At 46.0% G+C, this 14137-nt stretch overlaps 1 protein-coding gene across 1 annotated transcript in view; it reads left to right on the top strand.

Moving 5' to 3' along the window:
• Positions 1 to 14137, top strand: part of SCTR (secretin receptor) — a 416552-nt gene that overhangs the window by 400949 nt on the left and 1466 nt on the right. The window lies entirely within an intron of this gene.

The raw sequence follows: 14137 nt of genomic DNA, 5'->3' as shown, positions 1-14137 counted from the left end.
AACACCCTACTCATCACCTCGGCACTGCACCATCACTGACCGAGTTGAGGAAGGGACTCAAGACATGGCTGTTTGTTTAAGACCAGCAACAAGCATCTGGAGAACCTCTGGGGTGACAAGCAGCGCTCTACAAATACAACCTGATTGATTGTATACTGCTTTAGCTAGGCATAAACACATTGGCATTATTGCAATCTACGAACATCTAAGAGAATGCTGTGAATATTCACGCACCAAAAGAAAATATCTTCCAGTTGAAATAAATACTATTCTTATAGAGGGTCTTCTAGCCTCACTCGAGATTTCCAAGCAATAATCATATGCAAAAATTGAGCTATACCAGGAACAAGGCTGTCATGTTGAGGTAAGGCAGGTTTTGGTGTGGGATGCTGCTTTGATTCCTTCAGGATAGTGCTATTCATAAGAGTTTACAGTGTAGAGAAATGGAAAGATACCGGTGTGCAAGAACAGTAATGCGATGCAAAAATCTATCAAAAAACATCCCTTAGAAACTTCAGCTCTGGTTCCCGGCATGTGAAGAATGGGGTTTTCCTCTCCTATATAGTAAAGGGATAATTAATAATCGCAGATTGTCACTCAAATTAATGTGCTTCAGTTGCTTCCTCCTTAAGAAGTCTGCCTTTATGTTAAGCACCTATGGAAGATGTGGGACTGGGAGAGGAATTCTGTGTTGATTATGGATGAGTTGACACACTCTATGCTGTTGCCTTCTGCTGTGGAATTTGCTGGTGGTGTTTTCTATTCCACATAGAGCTGAATTTCACTTCAGTGCAGGAGCAAACACCTTTTGAATAAAGGACATTGCTTTCAACTCAGAATGTGGTTGTAGTAGAAAGTATACTTGTGCAACCACAATCCTGTGTCACATAAAACATTTGTATGAGTGTTCCATGACTTAAGAGATACATTGGTTATCACAATTTCTTACTAGGAAAGATGTTTTAGTAGAGAACTGAACAAGTAGAATTTTGATTTTGGGTTCAAATCTATTTTAATTGAGATTTGTTGAAAAGAAGTAACAATACCCTGCATCCACCGACCGGTGAAGCAAGGAGGTAATGTAACAAGCAAGCAGGAACAGTGGAGGACCGTGGGGAGTAGGATGCACTGTGATGGCATACAGGGAAAGAACATTTGGGAAGTGTAAGGGTAGTGTGTTTACCAGCCTTCAGTTGCATATGTATCGAAGCAGTTCTAAGGGGGGGGCAAACTTTGAACTCTACTTCCTGGCTTCCCAATTACAGTAGTTGGCACAGTGGTTGGAGGGCATAGGCCCTGAGTGGACGGACTTGATGTACTCTGACCGCACGGCACTATTGTTAGCCAGAATGCTCTACCCAGCAGTGATAATTCCTCATCAATCCTTACTACAGGCAACAGCTCTTCAGTGTTGGAAATGCTGTGTGGCTAAAAAGGCAGGAACTCCCCAGTATGCCCCGGCCCTGCTCCTTATAGGCTTACCCCATGGCAATCCCAGAACGATATTCACCCTGAACAGTTGTCAGCCTGGACTGAGGTTGGCTGGAGACAGTGGGGGACTGCTATCAGCAGTCCGTCCTGGCTCCCTTGGAGGATCTGTACGAGGGCTTCTGGCTCCAGTCAGGTCAGTTCCTGCAATACGAGACCTTGGAACGCACATTCAGAGTGTTGTGGAGAAACAGACGAGAAGAACCCATGACACACGCGGTGTTACAGTCCATTCTCACTTTGGGCAGTGCGAGACACCAAGTGAAATGGTTTTACTCTTTGCTATCCGAAATGTCCCGTACCCCATTACAAAAACTGCGTGATAATGGGAGACAGTATTAAATAAGGAACTTTCAGACCCGGAGTGGGGCAGAATGTTAGCGTACCCTAAACAGGTTTCCCGCAACACCAGGGTGAAATATACACAATTCAACTACACCCATATGACATACATGACTCCCCATAGGCTTCGTCTCGCCTACGGTGGTGAAATACGTAACTGCCAGAGGTGTAATTATAGCGAAGCTGACTTCATCCACATGACATGGGACTGTACTATAGTAAACAGGTTTTGGGATGAAGTCTTGCAAATGGCAATTCTAGCGGTGGGGCACACCCTGGAACCCACGATTGGAACCTGCCTGCTGGGACTTTTCTCACGACCAACCAAGCGGAAAGCCTTGGCTAGGGAGGACGCGCGGGGACTGAGACATCATCCCATGGCAGAACCTTGGAGAGAGATCCTTAGAATTGGGAGAACCCAGAGAGATATCATAGTGGAATGGAGGATAGCGGAGACAGTTCTCACTCAGATGGAGAGCAAAACCAGATAACCTGAGACAATCATAAGGACAAAAATGTATGTGGGAAACAAATGAATTACAAAAGAGGGAATTAGAGACACATCGGACCTATGAACAGTATGAGGACCGCCTCCCTACTGAACCATCCCCTTGACCTGCCTGCACCTTTAGGAAGACTGACCCAAAAATAGGTTGATGGATAGCCGTGCATTGGGTTTGACCGCTGCCCCCTCCCCGCCCGACATGCCCCCGGGCCTTTTTCTATTCTCCTGTTGGATCCCTGTGTTACTGCACCACCCTGCCCAGAAAATTAGTCAATAGTTAATTTTTCTCTGAATTATATAATCTTGGTTACTTCCCCTAGATGCTCCTTTTCTCATTTTGTGCTGCACATAACAGTAAACTACAAATTGCATAAATATAAGGCACATGGTCTGGGCCGCCATGACTATACAAGAATAGCCTCAGACTCTGGCTCCTGGGGTTATGTTACACACCAGGCTGATAAGCATAGTTGGATGCTGCAAAGATGAACTATATCCTAAATGGTACCTCGTGTATTGTTGGTTATGAGCTGGTATATCTGTCAGATGTTTAATTAAATGCTAATAAAAATATATTAAAAAGAAATTAAAAAATGTATCGAAGCAGTTAAGCTAGTAGGACCCGCTTCTTCTGCATTAGGTGTAATACTCTTAGGTATCTGGGACAGGTGAATTCTCAAAACTCATGAGATAAGTGTATGCAGGGTCCCCATCTCTCATCAAATTGGGGCAACTTACGATCACCCGCTGCAGTTAGCCTCTCCATACATAGGATGCCCCAGAGTTTGTGAAGCCAGTCCTGTTTTGTCTGGACAGAATCAAATCCCCACTTGACCAGGATGGTTTGCTTTGTAAGAGTAATGGCCTTGGCTTCCCCTGACGATAGGGGGTAGGTTGGCTTATTAAAGAGGCCTGGTAATATGTAGCTAGTAAAGCGTGGTATGTCAGTGTCGTATATTTCATTAATATCTGCTAATGCTCTGGCAGAGTACTTTGGGACACTGCCAGAGGATGTGTGTTAACCCCCCAGGAGTACCACTAAGCCTTCAGCAGCTGTCTGTCTCTCCCAGTTTCCACCTCGCCTGCCATGCTGGCGTATAATACCAGTAGTGTACAAATTACATGAGTGTTTCGGTGCTGCCACCCAGGGGCGGCTACTCCACTAGAGCAGAGGAGCATCTTTCTTTCAGTGCGAGAAGCAGAAACATAAAATGGTAACACTACCACGAGAATGCAGAAGGGTTTGGTTGGGGGCAGGCAGGTGGGTGGGTCTGCTCTAGGGCAGGGGAGGAGTGGCTTGCCCACCGCTGAGGGCGCTGACTGTTTGGTCGGCCCTCTGGGGCTGACCACACCAGTCATGCGCACTTTGCCTTTTCTCAATGTAGGCTGCTCGCAGCCTTAATTGAGAAAATGGCCTCCCCATATGCACCTGGCTGGGTGCCGTCCCAACCAATCACAACGCTGCCATTGCTTCCTGTTCCTACCGGCGGCAGTAAAGCATGGGCAGACCGAGTAGTGAAGACGCGGGACCCGGGAAAGGTACGTTTTAATTTTTATTTTATCCTTTAATCCCCCCACACGATCTCCCCATTCCTCGCGAGCACTCACCCCTCCCCCCAACCCCGTGCTCGACCTCGCACCTGTGAGCCATGCCGGCGCCGACTGCTGCCAGTACTACTGGTGGAGGTACACATTTGTGTAAGATGTCAGTTCATTACCTACGAGTAAAGGTGCTTCCCTGCTCTAGTTCCCACCGTCGTTGTGCAGGTAATGGGCCCTTACTTGTCAGTGTATTAAGAAATGTATATATGTCCAACAGAATCCTCTTGTCTGTTTTGCAGGCTAGAAGCCATCGCTCGAAGGTGTGAGTGGTCAGCTGGCTTGTGACTTAATATGATGTTGTGTGTCTGATGGCTGGATACTGCCAGTTGGCGGTAGAAGGCATGACATAATCAAGTTGGATGCTTGCAAAATTGAAGAGTCCATCAAGATCAAAAAGATCTCCCTCTCATTTACAGCCGGCAAAATGCCATTGTGGAAAGGAAATGTCATGCATGGCAGGGGAGGGGGAGTCCGGGTTCGCAAGAATCGGCATCAGGGGTGAAATGGGGAAGGAGAGTTTCTTTGTTTGCTGTACTTTATCCCATGTGAATACCATTGCTTGAAGCACCGGGGAGATATACACCAGGGCTATGGGGTTTAGGAAGCCATGGTATTTTCCAAATGTGGATTCCTGCTACTGCCTGATCAATAAAGCACCAGTGCTTTTGGGTCTCAGGTCTAGCCTTCCTTCAGCGGCCAATAAGCCTAGATCTTTGCCATACAGGCTTTTTTTTACCCTCCCAAATGTAGTTCTCCAGTAGTTATTGTAATTTCCCTAGAATGTGCGGGGGAGGTTGGAGGGCCAGTGTCTGCATTACATAAATAATTTTGGGCAGGAGAGTCATTTTTACCACTGTCAGTCTCCCCATGATCGAGAGCCCCCCGTCCAGGATCGCAGGTCCGTGCGGGGTATGGAAAGGAGCTTCCCACAGTTACACTCCACCGTCTTCTCCAGAGTAGAGTGAATCAGCACTCCCAAATAGAAGGCTCCTTGTGTAGCCCTGGAGATGGGGAATAGTCAGGGGAGTTGTTGACGGTCCACGTGTGAGATTGTAAGTCTCAGTATTTGCACTTTCTGGAAATTAACTTTAAATCCACAGACCCTGCCAAAGGCCTCCAGTTCTGATATCAGATGTGGAAGTGACGTAGAAGGATGAGTGAGTATTATTATGACATCATCTGCATATTTAACTAGTATGAATTCCCTGCCGCTCATAAGGAGGCCCGTTATCAGTGGATTGCCCTGTATCCTCTCTGCCAGTGGCTTCATATATAAAGCAGAGAAAAGAGGGGACAGCCCTGCCGAGTACCGCGTTCAATAGCAAAAGGTTGTGATAGTGTTCCATTTACTTTGAATTGCACCCATGGCTCCGCTTTGTTGCACCAAACCCATTTCTGGAATCGTGGGCCGAGCCCAATCTTGCCTAACACTGACCGCAAGTACGGCCAGTGTACGAGGTCAAACGTGTGGTATATCAGAGCGGTGAGCCTTATTTATGAGATGACAGAGGCACTTAGTGTTGGCACTACAGCTTCTTTCAGGAATGAAACCGACCTGGTCAGGGTTGACCAATCCCTGCATATAGGTGGCTAGACGGGCTGCAAGTATAATAGTTAATATTTTGGCATCCACATTCAATAAAGAAGTGGGGCGTTAGAAGACACAGTGTACCGGGTTTTTCCCTGGTTTGGAGATCACTGCAATGTTCTCATTGTATCAGTAAGGGTCTCCAAGGTACTGAAGAAATTATATAGGCGGGCTAATAGGGGGGCCAATATTGGATCACAAGCCTTGTAGAAGTTGGAGGGGCCTTGTAGAAGTTGGAGGGGTAACCAGTCTGTCTAGGCACTTTACCCAGCAGCAGCCATGCTATAGCTGTAAGTACCCCCGCTGTATGCATATCTCTATCTATATGAGAGGAGTCCGAATCTGAGTAATGTTCCAGGGCTATGGGGGCAATATAACTGTTATCTTCAACCAGGTCCAGGGGTTCCACTGTATATAGCGTGGCATAAAAGCGCACAAGTTCTTGAGCGATTTGGGAATCTTGGTAGACCATTTCCCCCATCTCAATGCAATTTCAGGTATCCTATACTTGAGGGCTTGTTACCCCCCGGTCTAGAATTTCTGTTTAGTGCACAATTGCGCATACTCTCCCTTGTCAATATCAAGTGTCCTAAGCTCCTTACGTGCTACTGTGAGTTGACGTCATGCATGGTGGGAGCCTGTCCATTTGTGTTCCTCCTCAGGGTCCGGCACTCGGCCCTCTAAAGTCTCTTATCCTTTCTATCTTTGTGTCATGCAGAGATGGCTATAAAGGTACCCCTTACTACCGCTTTTATGTTTCCCTAGGTAGAGCTATGAAAGTTATGGAAGTATCTGGAGTGTCATTGAGATCGAGGAACGTGCGTATTGTAGTGTCAGTTTCCATGGTGACTGCATCATATTGCAATAACTCTGTCTTAAGACGTAAGTTGCCAGCCTTTTGCGGTGTTTGTGGTGCGTGCAGCGTTATGAAAATGGGCAGGTGGTAAGAGAGGGCAGCAACTCCCAATTCCACCCCACCGACGGCCGCAGTGAAACGTGGTGTCGTAAAGAAAAGATCTATTTGGGTGTAGTTTTGGTGTGTAGCAGAAAAAAAGTGTAAAACCCTGTCCATTGGGTGGTTAGTTCACCATACATTGTTGAGCCCCATATCCCTCAGTCACTGAAGGCTTGCCGCCGTGTAAACTCCCGTTTGTCCTATTCTTTGAATGGATCTGTCCATGAGAGCGTCTAGTACCAGGTTGAAGTCTCCGCCTATCAGTACATCATGTCCAGGGATGTCATGACTCTACCCAGGGCATCCAGGAGAAAGGGTCCCTGATATTCGTTAGGGGCGTAAACTGTTGCCAGTGTGAACGTGTATGTATGGATGGAGATACAGAGTGCAAGTAGTCTACTTGTCAACTCTGCCTGTGTTTGTAGAATGCGGCCTGGAAATCTGTGGCGAAAAGGATTGACACTCCTGCCTTTTTCTAAGGGCCTGATGAAAAAAACTGGCAGACACACCAGCAGGAGCGTAGATGATGTCAATCTCCCCTGAAAAGATGAGTCTCCTGGAGAAGGCAAACATCACATTTGGTGTCCCGGAGCATGGAGAGATGGGCTTTGCATTTCACAGGAGCATTCAGACCCCGAACATTGAGGCTAATTATCTTAATCATGTAATGAGGTAAAGTATGGAGCACAGTTTATCGATGAGGAACGGGGAGCTCCAGTGGTGTGTGTAATGCAGACCTGTTGAGACTCCAAAACTGCTTGAGGGCAACAAGAAAAGCAAAGGGTGAAGGGTCTAAGGGGGAGGTAGAGAAATGTGAGAGAACTAATATAACCGTTTTCCCACTCCTGGGAATCATCATTGCCAAACAACAGAGAGTCATGTCCATGGTGATCCAGCATCTCTGCCGCCACTCACTGAAGAATAGGGGGGAGCCCTGCCACATGCTGATGTCGTGATGGTCCTGTTACGGATTCATCGCTGGGACTAAACTAGAGAAAATGTAACAATCCACATTAAGAGGTGCAAATGCAACATATAGGCCAGAAAGGTCCAGTCAGAGGGTCATTCATTGTGAGGATCTCATGTATTCCCCTGTCCTTTAATTTGTCGCAGAAGTGCTGCTCGTTCCATGTGGCTTTCAGATGCCACAGGTTTCTCTGGAGATTTCTTAGCAGAACATAAGTATAATTTTGTTTTGGGGGTTGTCAAATCTCATTGTCCGATACAGTCTCAAAACCTAGTATAGCTTAAGCTTCTTCCAAGTTACGAATCATATGTGTCTCTTTGTTCCAGACAAAAACTAGTTGGAAAGGGTTCCCCCATCGATAACAAATCCCTTGTTCTCATAGCAAGGCCATAGTCAGCTGTAGTCTACTGTGTCTTTGAAGTCTAAGTGGGGAGAGATCCTGAGAAATCCCAATTTTTGCTCCTTCAAAAGTGATGGGGATTTTGTCTCGGACAGCCGCCATGATGAGTTCCTTCTGTCTGAATGAGTGGATGTATTTGAAAATATCTTGAGACATGCCAGGGGTCTTCTCTGGTCTGCCACCCCCATGAGTGCGGTCTAGAATAATGTCTTTATCTGTCAGTTCCAGAGCCACTTGTCGGAAAAGACGGATTACTTATTCCTCAAATATCCCCAAATCTGACAGCATAGGAACACCTCTGATACGGATGTTAGAGTGGCGCAATCTATTTTCAAGGTCTTCTAGGTGGTAGCAAAGGTCTTCATTTTTGTCTCGCAGCGACATTTGTTCTCTTCGATGCTCCTGTAGTTCCTCCTCGCGTTGGTCTCCGAACCTTTCCATTATGTCCAGCCTTTGCCCCATTTCTCCTAAGTCTTTCTGAAGTGCCTTTACCTCAAGTGCCATGTCCCATTTGAGAGCCGCAATATCTCCCATCAGAGTCCCAAAGAGCTGTTCCAAGAATGTGTGGGTCACAGGCTCCTCCACCCAGGAGTCTTCGGTCTCTGGTATCTCTGTCTGTGAGGAGGCGCTGGATGAAGTGTCAGGGCGGGGTTCTGGCATCTTGTTGAAAGGTTTGCTCAGCATCTCCTTAATGGTCCCGTTATTCTTGGAGCTATTCACAATGATGTGTAGGGGATGCTCCCGTACAGGAATAATGAGTCCCTTTGAGTTTTGCAATAGCATATATGGAGGCACCCCAGGTATCGTCGAGGGTCAGACTTCAAAGGTTGGACCTCCCAAGCAGCAGTCCTCCTTAATGGTAAGGCTCCAACACGGATGTACCTCAAGGCGCAGAGCGTGGGGCCTCTAGCTGCCGGTAATCAGATCGCCTGCGTTGGAACTCAGAATTGACTCACCACCAGTTGGTATTAATGGTGGTAGGCCTGTCAGTAGGCCGCACTAATGTCCAGGTGTAATCTGCCTCCGCACTGCCATCTAATGCCAACAGTCCCTTGAGATGTTTTACTGTCCCATCCCATGCAGAGCCGGACAACAGTGCAAGCATGCAGCATGGATCCAGTTGCCAAGCGCATGGGGCATCTCTGCTCCAATTGGTACTCACCCAAGAAGCGAGTAGCAGAGGCTGGAGTAGGGCCTCTTCCCTCACGTCGCGTAGCTCCAGTCACCTTATTTTGGCGCTCACCTGCCCATGGGCAGTGAGCCCCAATCTTCACCAGCACACTCTCGTCGGGCTCTGGGCAGCACTAGTAGCTCCCATTGGACCTGGTGCACCGCTAAGAGTGCATCAGATGTTATGCCGTAGCCGCCATCTTGGGTTGTCGGCATCCGACACTGCAGCATCGCAAACCTTCCTTTCTTCCTATTGCAGTCACATCGCTGCTGGAATCAACTCCACCAGTGTACAGTAGTGCCTCAGGACCACCCTGGCAATTTATTGGCCCCAGCAATCCCACCAATAGTGCTTGCCTTGCAGCATACGGTGGATCTCCATGGAAAGCTGTTACCTGGCCGCAATCTCGGCCACACCACCCCCAAAATTATTTTTTTTGTCCACCATTTTAGAGATTCTATAAATCCTTCAGAGACAGGATTCCTGTCCTCCTACTGTTCAGATATTTTTTTCTATTGTTTCTGAAGATATTGCAGCATAGAGTTTGTGTGGAGTTGCGTGTTCTATGTTAAAAACACAGGGGATTCCAGCATCCGAATCTTCCTCTGTAATGAAAGCGATCTGCCTTGGGAGGCATAAAGTCTCACTAATAAAGGTGTTCAAACTTTTTGTCCTCATTGTGGAATGACTCTTCAATCACTCATCGAAATCAAGTGATTTGTGCATCCACAGGTACCATAAATGGTATAAATTCTTAATACAGCCTTCTACCCCCTTGCTGAGAGCAATACTGGTTGTTAAAGGCTTTTTAACTGATAATGACCGAGAGGGCCTATATCAAGGGTTTAAAGCCTGTAAGAATATGCCATCCATTTGGAATACAAAGTTCTAAATTAAAACAATATAAACCAAAAGAAAAACATTGGAATGTCAGGGAAGCAGCACTTTCATGACATTATTGGCAATTAGCCACTTCATTGTCTTCAAATGAGCCTTTATTCCAACGTTCAAATGATGATTGTAATATGAATGGAAATACCTTAATTCTGTTGTGTTCTTTGTTTCTGCAAATGGATAAGCTGACTTTTATTACCAGTCTGTGGAAGGAATTATTATCTGAATCTAGGGTTGCAAGGCTATCTCTTCACTGTAGCAGCGGAAGATTTAGACAGCCAACATTTTGAAGCATTTCTTCAGAATTAATTTCATTGTATGACTTAGAGCTGGAATACAGCATCTTTTGACCAGAAACTTTTCTATGTACCCTTGTTTCCGGTATTCATAAGGTAAAACATTATCTATTGTAACTTTTGACTGAATACGGTCAACTTCCTTTTGTGACTGACTTTTTTTAGATATACATTGTTAAGTGGGATGAATGTCCAGTGGCAATATTATAAACTGGAGGAGCAAAGGTTCAGTTTTCAGTACACACTTGCTTGATCAGAACTCTTCCATTCTGGATAGGAATTCTAGCTTTCTCCTTGCCTTCCTGAAGGGTCAATCAATCAAACAGCATTTGTAAAGCGCAACTCTGTCACCCCTAGGGGTATTTGGGTGCTGTGTCTCCGTTGAAGAGCCAGATCTTGAGTCTCTTTTTTAAGTCTGCCAGCGAGGGGGCTGTACAGAGCTGGAGAGGAAGGTCATTTCAGGTCTTGGTGGTGATGTAGGAGAGGAAGCAGCCACCGCTGTGGCGGATAAGGGGGTGTGTGCGTGGGCAAGTGAAGAGGAGCACAGGTGTCTAGAGGGTTGGTGGAAGTTCAATCAATGGTTGGTGTAGGTTGGTGTGGTCCTAGGTCATGGAGGGCTTTGTAGGCATGCATGAGGATCTTTAACTGGCCAGTGGAGGTCTCTCAGGTGGGGGCAATGTGGGTTTGTTTAGGGAGTCTGGCTGCAGTGTTCTGTATGGTCTGGAGTCTTCTGAGGAGCTGGGTGGAGATGCCAGTGTAGAGGGTGTTGCTGTGGTCGAGACGCCTGGCGATGAGGGCCTGAGTGACTGTCTTTCTGGTATTGGTTGGGATCCATCCAAAGATTCTGTGGAGCATGTGGAGTGTGTGGAAGCAGGAGGAGGCGGCTGCGTTGACTTGTCGTTTCATGGTCAGTTGGCTGTCAAGGATGATGCTGAGGTTGCGTGCATGGTTGATAGGTGTGGTTGTAAGTCCGAGTATTGCAGGCCACCAACTGTGGTCCCATGCAGAGGTGTTGTTCCTGAAGATCAGTACTTCAGTTTTGTCGGAGTTGAGTTGGAGGTAGTTTTCTCTCATCCATTTGGCTACGTTGGTCACGGCATCACACAAGTTGGTTTTGGCGTTGGCGTTGGTGGGGACCTCTGTGTCATCTGTGTAGGAGATTATATTGAGTCAGTGAGATCTGATGATATCTGTGAGGGGGTTATGAATATGTTGAACAGGGTTGGGCTGAGGGATGATTCTTGTGGCATGCCACATATGATATCTTTGGGTGCAGAGGTGAAGGGAGGCAGTCGGATGCTCTGTGTGCATCCTGTAAGGAAGGAGGTGATCCATTTGAAGGCGTCTTGCTGTATGCTTATGTTGCAGAGTCTGTTGATGAGGGTGTTGTGGGAGATGGTGTTGAACACCACGGAGAGTTTGGGGAGGATAATGGCCACAGTTTCTCCTCAATCGAGGAGTGTTCTGATGTCATCTTTGGCGGCGATCAGCACAATCTTAGTGCCGTGGTTGGCATGGAATCCGGATTGTGAGTCTTCCACTAAGTGGTTTTGTTCCAGGAATTCGGTGAGCTGCTGGTTGATGGCTTTCTCAAGTACTTTGGCTGGGTGAGGGAGCAGGGAGATCCGACGATAATTTTTGAGATTGCTGGGGACGGTGGGGGCTTTCTTTTGGAAGAGGTCTGCATGTTTCCATCTCTCTGGGAAGGTTGCTGTGGAGATGGTAGTGTTGAGGATGCTGGTGAGTTGTGTGGTGATTGGATTTTTTCCGAGGTTGTAGAGGTGGTGGGAGCAGGGGTTGGTGGGCGCCCCGAAGTGGATGGAAGACATGATGGCTGAGGTGGTCAGGGTGGTGAGCGGAGACCAGGTGGTAATGGTTTGGCTGTTGTTCACTGGTTGGTTGAGGTTGTTGGCGTTGAGGGTGGAGGATTGGAGGTGGAAATTGTTGCAGATGTTGGTGATCTTGCTATGGAAATAGTCTAAGAGGGTATCACAGAGTTCTTGAGAGGGGTGGATAGCGTTCTCTATCCTGTTGGGTTAGAGAATTCTTTGACTATTTGGGGGCTATAGTGTGCTATCCTGAAGGTTACTATTTAGAAAAGGACACTAAAACAGGTCATTGTTTTGGTAGTTATTTTAGAGGAATCCCAGCATCTGCTCAGTTCTACCACAACCTGTGAGAGACTGTTCTAGCTGAGATTGGAAGTGAGAGTTGATGCTAGTTCAGGTTCCAATTTGGGATTGAACCTGTTATGGTCTGTGGGAGAAAAAGGTTTACGTCTTTTCAAGAAATTTCTACAATAAGTTATATTGCATATGCAATTTCTAACCAATAAGTGATGGAGCTGTTTCATTTTACAGCACTCATATGACCTTAAAAAAGTTCTTTAGACACTGTTCTCTGAATGATGGTCAGGTGAATGCTTGTCCACTTTTGCTGAGACAGAATCCGTTGTGGTAAGTTATCCGTTGCCAATCAAATCCACAAATGTAAACAATGTGGTTGATGCTCATGAGATGGCAAGTACAAGAAACACATTTGACGTTTTAGTCACTAGGCTAATAAATAAGTGAGACCATCTTCAGGACTATGCTTAGACGATAATTAAACAACTCCATTGAGCCTAGATAAGAAAGTATTTAATTTTTTTATGTATGCCTTTATTATGAGATTTAAATGATTATATGTAACCCGCAGAGCACACGAAAAACCCACATGAAATAAGTGACTGAAACTGCAGTGAGTGCCCAAAGTGTTGCCATATCCAATGTGAGAACTTTGAGAGCAAGCTAAACTCTTTTTTCAAAGTATGAGAAAGCCATACTTACATGGGCCAAATATTTCTAGATGTGTAGTGAGAATACAGCTGGAAGAACCTGAGATGCATCAAGCCATCAAGCTGAAACCTAGAGGCTACCCATCAAGGCTAGTAAGGAGATCAATGAAAAGGGATTGGTATAACAACTGAAAAGCTTGGCTCGCAGTCAAGGCAAGCCAAAAACAAACCCAAGATTGTATGAGTTTCAACATTTGGAACTGAGTCCAATAGGTTCAAAAAGATCATTCTAAACCAATGTCCCCTTCTGAATAATGATAATTTGCTCAAGGCTAAACCCTTGCTTGTATTTCAACGAGGCCATAATCTACCTGATAGATTAGTTACAACATATGTAAAAGCACACAAAGAGTCTATTACAGTGTGTAATATATATATATATTTTAGGGCATTATGGGACACTCCTTCCTAGGAGCAGTGAATAATAAATGAGCGGCTCCTGACACCCATTTATTATTATTTGTTAAAATTTAAATTAGGTTTCCTGGTGCCCACCCAGGACACATAGATACTTCACAAAATGAGTGCATGAAAAATATGCATTGTAAAAGTGGATAAATAGGATTTATGTGTCCTTTTGTAAAATGGAAGTTCCTTTGGAACACCAAATGCGGGATTTCCCTAGTCCACCCTTGTTCTTTATTTTAGGAACAATTTTTTAAACGGGTTAGGTCAACCAAACCCATTATGCTACTACTCAATTCTGATGACTGCGGCAGTGCGCAATGAAGCCTACTTCCAATAAAACGGGCTTTCTGTGAAGGCCTTGTCCAAGGCAACAAGCTTGAATCTGTATTTGGCTAGCCATCTACATTTTTTGGAGCAGGAGCTCTACAGGAACAGAACATGGGATCCAAAAGGGAGCACTCAGCAGAATACCTATGTGTACCCTAAACATCCAGGGAAATGGGTCTTGATTTACTAAGGTCAGCATTGCGCAAATTTGTGCTGCGCCTGCAAGTGAATCAGTGCAGTGTTTTGCATCAAGTGAGTGAGCGTCTATGTAAAACTTGAATAATGTAACCGCTTGGTGCCATAGTCTTGGAGCTATGGTACTGACACGCACCATATACACATGAGCACAGACTCTGTT

This window comes from Triturus cristatus, chromosome 3_2, assembly GCF_964204655.1.
Source record: "Triturus cristatus chromosome 3_2, aTriCri1.1, whole genome shotgun sequence".
NCBI lineage: Eukaryota > Metazoa > Chordata > Amphibia > Caudata > Salamandridae > Triturus > Triturus cristatus.
This window is presented reverse-complemented; position numbering and strand designations above follow the sequence as displayed.